At 50.9% G+C, this 7,733-nt stretch overlaps 1 pseudogene; it reads right to left on the bottom strand.

The window, feature by feature from the left end:
• Positions 1-1,376: 1,376 nt before the first annotated feature.
• Positions 1,377-5,722, bottom strand: LOC119365209 (annotated as a pseudogene).
• Positions 5,723-7,733: the final 2,011 nt, after the last annotated feature.

Below are 7,733 nucleotides of genomic sequence, written 5' to 3'. Positions count from 1 at the left end.
TTTTTGAACAGAGAAAGGGTCCGGAAGGACCCAGAGCATCCATTAACTATCAGCGGCTGCAGTACAGAGCTCATACCAGGACTCAAAAGAAAAGGAAATTACATCATAGTCCCTGAAACTAACAAGGAGGACCCCATCCTGATGATTAAGATTACAATCGGGTCCAATGCTCAACTCCAGCGTAGATCCAGTCCGGCCATCACCGGGGACGTGACCACTTGGGATCACCGGACCGCCACTACTCCATCTCCGGACAAAGATGGAAGAAGAGGACTCCATGTTGAAGTTGAACAACTGCCTCTCAAATGGCATCAAGCCAGGAGGAAGAAACGAAGCCAGCATGGCTTCACCAGGCCGCCCTTCGGCCAGAAAGGTCACCGGGGAGGCGTCGGAGACCGGCAGCTCCAGTGGGCGCCGTAGCTCCACTCCAAGCACCGATGAGAATATGCACAAACCTAATCGAAACAAACTTGCGCTCCACCTCCTCCACTTTCTGCCCCCATCTCCACGACAGCGACGAACAAATGGAACAAGGCGACGGAGATCCTCCAGATCAGGGAAAGATTCGAGCTTATTAGGGGAGCTATCACCAGATCTACCACCCGCTGTCGACTTCCACCATGGAAGCTCACCTCGGGAGAGAACCAGCCGCCAGGCGCTGCTCGAGGACGCCTGGACGAAGCTCCAACTCGACATCACGTCAAACGCCATAGAGGCAAACCTAGACTCAGTCCTAAACCTAATCTTACACCTACTTGACGGAGGAGAGACCTGGCTAACTTCCCCATGCTCGCTCACGACGGCAGCACCGCCGGAGGAGGAGGGCCAAGGAGTCGGGCGACACTTTTCTTGTGCGACTCTCAACGGTGGCTAGACCGGAGAATGTTGCTTGATGGCTCCAACTTCACCATCAAGTGAGCTTACAAATCTATCATGCGGGTCACGAAGATATCGGATAAGATTCCCGTTCATGCATCAGCTAGTGCAGCAGCTTGCGCGAGGTGGCACCCGAGACCAAGTTGCATGGGCGAGCAGTACGTGATCAGAGCATGTGACTGCACATTCGCGTGTAGAGATGGAAATGTTCAGAGGTGGAATAGGCCATGCCCTTGAAGAGCGCACGGACAAAAATTCAATGAAGCTGTAAATTGGGCGGTCAATGTGTCACAGTACATGGTTACCGGCTTCTTTAAGCGGGAGAGATCGAACTTGATTCCCATCATGCACGCTGTCGCGCTACATTTCTCTGCGGTGTGGACTGTAGACAGCGCGCACATGTACGTACAGTAATAACAGTACATTGTTTGGATATGCACTAGCTCCCATAAACATTCCCAAATCCTGCTCACCGAACAGGCGCAACTGTGCATTCAAATTAAATTCAATCAGCTGGGAGCTAATACATCCATGCTTCCGTTCAGGACCTCCATATATCATGTAATCTACAACAAGTACTTTTTGTCACATATAAACTAGTTATATACATCAAAATCTAAGATAACCCGAAAAAGAAAGAAAAAAAGAAAAAAAGGTTTGCTTTGGTACAACGAGGGTGCATCAATTAGTTTTGCAGATACTGGATCAAGGAGAAGGGAGCATCATTCCAACATTGGCGCCCTACAAGAGCAATTAGTAGACGCATGTGCGTGTGTTAACTGGATGAAATGTGTTTGTTTTTTTAGGCAAACTTGATGAAATGAGATAGACATGTCGATGCTGGATTCTGGATCAGAACTAGGCTCTCTCCATCATTTCCCAGACCTGCCTCACTTTGCACATCGTTGAAACGGTGGGCCGAAAGTATGAAACGTGCCCAGGAGAAGCCCAAGACATGGAAAACTGGGCCAAAAAACCCGCGCCGAATCACGCTAAAGGAGAGAGATCTTGAAAGGAAGGGATCTGATCGGGGAGAGAGATCTCGCTCAGTCAGTCATCTCGGGGCTATCGTCATCTCACTCGAGGAGACGGCTGGCCGCTCCGGGCGCCGTCCGACCCGGACCTCGGCCGTGGCGACTGCTGCTGGTGCCGGCGTCCGTGGTGCGCGCTCCGAGACGACGCGCTGCTGCTGCTCTCCCTGTCCTCCTCCGGCGACGCGCGCCGGTGCCGAGGCCGAATCCGCTCGATCTCCTCCAGCACCGTGACGACCTCGGCCATGGAGGGCCGGTTCTTGGGCTCGCCGGCGAGGCAGCTCAGCGTGAGCTGCGCGGCCCGCAGTGCGGCCTTGGACGGGTACTGCCCCTCCAGCCGCGGGTCCACGAGCGGGGGAGCTTCCGCCGGTCCGCCAGGTACGGCTTGGCCCAGTCCACCAGGTTCAGCTGCTGCGCGGGCCGGGCCGTGTCGAGCGCCCGCAGGCCCGTCAGCATCTCCAGCAGCACCACGCCGAACCCGTACACGTCGCTCTTCACGTACAGGTGGCCCGTCGCGATGTACTCCGGCGCCGCGTAGCCGTAGGTGCCCATGACGCGGGTGGTGATGTGGCTGTCGCCGCCGGTGGGGCCGTTCCTCGCCAGGCCGAAGTCCGAGAGCTTGGCGTTGTAGTTCTGCATGATGATGAGGAGAGCGGGATATAGATTAGGTCTCGCGCGTGGAACTTCGTTGTTTCTTGGTTTGTTGCAATGGAGAGGCGTCGCATACCGTGTCGAGGAGGATGTTTGAAGCCTTGAAGTCTCGGTAGATGACGTGCTTCTCCGATGAGTGCAGGAAGGCGAGGCCACGCGCGGCGTCGATGGCGATCCGGAGCCGTAGGCCCCATGGGATGGGCTGGAAAGATCCACCTTCTGCGAGCACAAAATGCATGTTAATTTCATCATCTTGGTTTAATGTGCTTCAACTAATAAGGCACAATTATACTAACAATGTCCTTCTAGTGTCGAGCTCATATGCTAATGCTATGAACAGTAAATACATAAAATAGATTCTTTTTGTTACAACAAGCATTACTTAGTTCTTTGCCCGTGCGCAAATTTTTGTGATGAAATCACATATGTGGTGGACTAGGAAAAACACAACAAAATCAGCTCTACAAAATGTTTTTTAATAGTCTTTTTAGCTTTTTTTTGCCAAGAGCACTGTGAATGTTTTTTCTTCATGGAAGTTTGCAGGTATGTAGAATGTTCAACAATGTTTGTTCCCAATTTTTTAACTACTTTTTGAATTTATTGTTCACAAGGCTGAATTTGAGCTTATAACCTCCCTGTCCGCGTTTACACCCATTTTAAGGCGTGTATTTTTTTTCTTTATAAATTTAAGGCGTGCAATTTTTGTAACTTCTCGTGCTCAAAGTAATAGTTTTTTTTAGCGTTACTCAAAGTAATAGGTAGGCCATAAAAAAGTACATTTATAAGAGGAAAAAAAGTATATATAGGCCTGTATTGTCCACAACAATTGTTGGGCTTTGAAATCCAGCAAGTTGCTGCCCACCCTTTCTAGGCTTGGCCATTTTTACTCTTCGGATGGAGACAAAATATCCTTTTGAGAATTATTGGAAATTATAATTGTGTTCATGAATTTCCCAATTTTCACTAGTTTGCTTGTAACTCATAGGAAATATTACACTAATTCAAGGAAGGATAGACATTAAAATATAATCATGAAAACTTTAGAGTTTGTACACACAATAACACAAGTTAACGTGAACATCTTTGATGGTACCCAAGATTAAATTGGCTGTTCAAATTATGTTACCACTTCTCTTTATTTAGGGGGAAAACTCTTGCATGTTTCTTAAAGGGGAATAAAAAAGATGATGTCAACAATCTTATTTGTTTTTTAGACAAGTGGGCTCTGGGCGTACGATACAAACCGGACGGCCCTTTTTGTCTTTTGCCCGGGGGTCCTAATCACCACCGTCCGGGTACCGGGACCGGGACCGGGTCATGCATGCCCAGGTCCCAGTTTATGTCATGTCGTTATACTATCGGTTGGCACTACTGAGGAAATAATCTCATACTAGCACTTTGGTGATGACAAACACATCACCTTCACCTTAGTTTATTTGGCTTTTGCGAGTAGACCATCCCATCACATATTTAGTTAGCGTAGACAACCCAAGATCGTTGTCAGAAGAGGTCAGCCCAGTCGACGTCAAACCAGACGGGTGAAGTTACAGAGAAACGGACATGAAAAATAATGCCAAGATCAGGCGAACAAGTGTGGTAACTGCAGCGATAGGAGAGGAGCACTCACTTCTGAAGAGGTGGTTCTCCAGGCTGCCCTTGGCCATGAACTCGTAGACGAGCAGCAGCTCCCTGTCCTCCAGGCAGTACCCCAGCAGCCTCACCAGGTTCGGGTGCGATATCCTCCCCAGAAAGTTCACTTCACACTGCAAAAGGAAATCCCATCACACGGGTTAGATCATAGTTTTAAATAGCGGGCTATGGCAAACAGCCGTAAACCCGCTCGGCCTAGCGACAAACGATGATCTGCGCCCACATTTCTGCGGATTTCAGCGAGAAATGGGAAGCAGGAGGCAGACCAGGACGGCACCAACCTGCACAGCAGCGTGGTACTACAGCTACTAATTTATGTGTCACGTGAGGTGTGGTCAGTACTCTCCAGCGAATTAACAACTTCGTACAGTGTATACAAATGTATGAACATCTGAAAGAGATGGTCTGACCGTCTGGCCATGTGAACGCGCCGTGTGGAACTGGCTCTAGTCTAGCCACGGACGCAATTATTGGTGCCGGCAACCAATTTTGTAAGCTCAAGCTAGTTAGCGGCATATCCTCTCGGCATTTCTGGGCCGGATTGTCAAAAAAATGGACCGCTGAATCGCGTGCGCGCCTTTCTTTCACTTCTCTATGAGCTAACGACTCGGCTTCAATGGCGATGGATGTAGTTGAGCTGGTGGTAGGTGGAGTGGTGCGTACCTGCCATTCCTCGAGGCCCTGCAGGCTCTCCTGGTTGAGCTTCTTGACGGCGATGACCATGCCGGTGCCGCTGCGCGCCGGGTTCATGGTCTTCTCGTCGACCCACCCCTTGTACACCTGCCCGAACCCGCCCTCGCCCAGCAGCGTGTCCGGCTTGAAGTTCCTCGTCGCCGCCCGGAGCTCCGCGAACGTGAAGACGCGCAGGTTGGGCGCCTCCAGGATCCTGCCCTCCGGCTCCGGGCACGCCGCCCCCTCGTGCGCGCCGCCGCCCGCCGACGTGCTGGCGCTGGTGCTTCGGGTGGTGACGCTGCTCATGGACGACGAGCCCGGGGACCTCCTGCCGCCCACGGCGACGTGGGCCGTGGGCGCTGCCATGGGAGGAGGACCGCGGCTTGCAATCGCTGATGATGCGAACAGGAAATTAGCGAGTGAGCCACGCGGAATTGAATGGGCAAAGCAAATCTGAAGGTCGAAAGCCAATGGTTTCCATGCCAAAGACAAACGCCTGCAAAATGGCACTGGGAAGAAGTTTGTGTTTACCTTGGGGGCGTCCATGTCCGTGCTCGTGGCCTGGTGACTGCTTGACGGCCTCCACTTCGGCTTCCTCGGAGCCGAAGCAGTTCCCCATGGAAGCTCAACTGCAGAAAGCTCGAGGGATCGACGGTTCACTCTCCGCTCCGTAGGATCGTATCCTCTCCAGCTCGAGAGAGTCTGCTAGGCTGGCTACGGCGAGAGATGCTGCTTCGCTTCAGATACTACATACTCCTATATAAAAGGAGAGCCGCGCGCGCGTCTGCTCGTGCGGAAGCCGAGGCTTACGCGTTATGGAAGACCTGACCTTCCCGCTGGGAGGCTGGTGGCGCTGTCGCCTCGGGGATCTTGTTTGTGCCCAAGATGTGCACTGCAAACATACGCTTGCCGCGTGTCAGATATCAGCTAGTATATGGGTTTTGGTTCGATTCTGTGGCCAGATAAAGCGCGCAGCTGAAATACCCTATGCGTTTACTTTGGGCAGGTCAAGCCGGATGCTCCCCGTTAACCATCAAGGACCGGCCCCCCGTCGATCGGTGTCTGCTCGACGTGCTTCCGGGCAAGTTGCAAGGGGAGGAGGAAAGTGACCTTTGAGAGAAGGTGACAAACGACATGTCGGGTCACGGCCGCAGGAGGCAGGACGGACGTACGAGTAATGGCGGCCAGGCCGGGTTTTCACCGGACATGCTGCCCTGACAGAGATCGACCCGGAGTGAAGACAGGCTGAGAATTCGCCGCCGCGAAGTCAACGAGTCCGGTCAGTCCGGAAATAGGTACCGTGCTGCGCTTTGCTCCTGACTGTTAGGCGACATCTACACGACTACACAAGGCAAAGGTAAAGGCAAAGGCAAAGGCTGGAAACTCCAAGCGGCCAGCGTACTCCATGTCGCTGGATTAGGTATACGTATACGTGGAAACCATGCCACATGGAAGCCGGTACGATGCGATCCTCTGTCGTGGACGCGAACGCGACCTGCACATGTTTTTCGGTTCTACCCGTGCTTGTACGCCGGCGCCGGGCCTAACCTGAACAAGATCCGTTTGAAGAAGAACCATCAAGGAGATCGCAATCTACTAGTTAAAATCTTGGGACCGGATCGACGACTATCGTCGGATGTGGATTGCGGAAGCCTACCCCCACTAATTAAGGACGATCAGAAATGGCGCCGAGGTCAGAGCTGTTAATTGTTCTTTGGGTTCACAGAGGGACCCAGGTTTGGACGTTTCAAGTTCATTGGATCTCATGCGAGCCTGTAGCTAATTAAAGTGCAAAAGTGCAAGCCTTTGACAAAGCGTAGATAAAAAAGGCACCGTTTTATAGGAGTAGTATATTTGACAAAGCAGAGCAGTTTGGTAAAAGGCTTGATCAGGATCGTGTCCGATGGGATTGTGCCGTCTTGTTCCTGGCCGATCCGTGCCCAGATTGTAATAAGTTACTATTGCTACAAAGCATTGACCGCGCTGGTTGACTTGTTACGTGTCTCGTTCACATCATTTCAAGACAGCTGCGCCTGCGCTTGCAAGTCGCGAGGTATGGGTCATGTCTGATATTTTATTTATATTGTGTATGGGAGGGGATCGTACGCGCATCGATTTGCATCAGGCCAAATACCACACGGTTTCGTGCTGACACTTGTGCTGGCCACACGACGAGTAAGCAGTGACTAGTGAAGATTGTCGCATCTCGTTGCAAGTTAGAGTGTTTTTAAATTAGGACGGCAGCTCAGTCTTTTTCACGTTTTGGTATTTTCTTCTTGGCACGCCACCTTTTGAGTAGTACTTTGCTTCGGTGAATAATAGTACTGTCAGTGAACTACTCTTGAGTGGACGTATTAATTCCCCTGAGCAGCGAGCAGAGCGCACTGGGTATCGATGATGGGTCCGAATGGGACATTTCAACACCCGGAAAAGACTAATCAGATGATGTTTGCCTGTGCAAAAGCGCAAAAGTGCAAGTAAATTTGGCTTTTGGGCGCACCTGTCTGGAGCCTGTCGCACAAACGCTATCGCGTCGTCTCACGAGTTCAGTACCACCACATCATATCTGATATTCCGTGAGAAAACAAAATGTCATAATTGTTTCTAATTTAAAAACAATTTGCTCCATAGATTCTGGATGTCTTGTTAATCCTCAAAAATATATGTGCGTTAAAACGGCTGCCCGTATCTGTGCGTTAAATCGCCTCAAAAATATATGTGGACAAAAATTAATGATAGATGTTAAAACGGCTGCCCGTATCTGTGCGTTAAATCGCCTCAAAAATATATGTGGGTTAAAACCCCCACACAAAAAATGTGGGTTAAAACTGCTGCATTGTTGGAGTGCGTCTT

The sequence above is a fragment of the Triticum dicoccoides genome, chromosome 2B (genome assembly GCF_002162155.2).
Source record: "Triticum dicoccoides isolate Atlit2015 ecotype Zavitan chromosome 2B, WEW_v2.0, whole genome shotgun sequence".
Taxonomy (NCBI): Eukaryota; Viridiplantae; Streptophyta; class Magnoliopsida; order Poales; family Poaceae; genus Triticum; species Triticum dicoccoides.
Note: the sequence above shows the minus strand (reverse complement) of the source record. Positions and strands in the feature narration are given on the sequence as shown.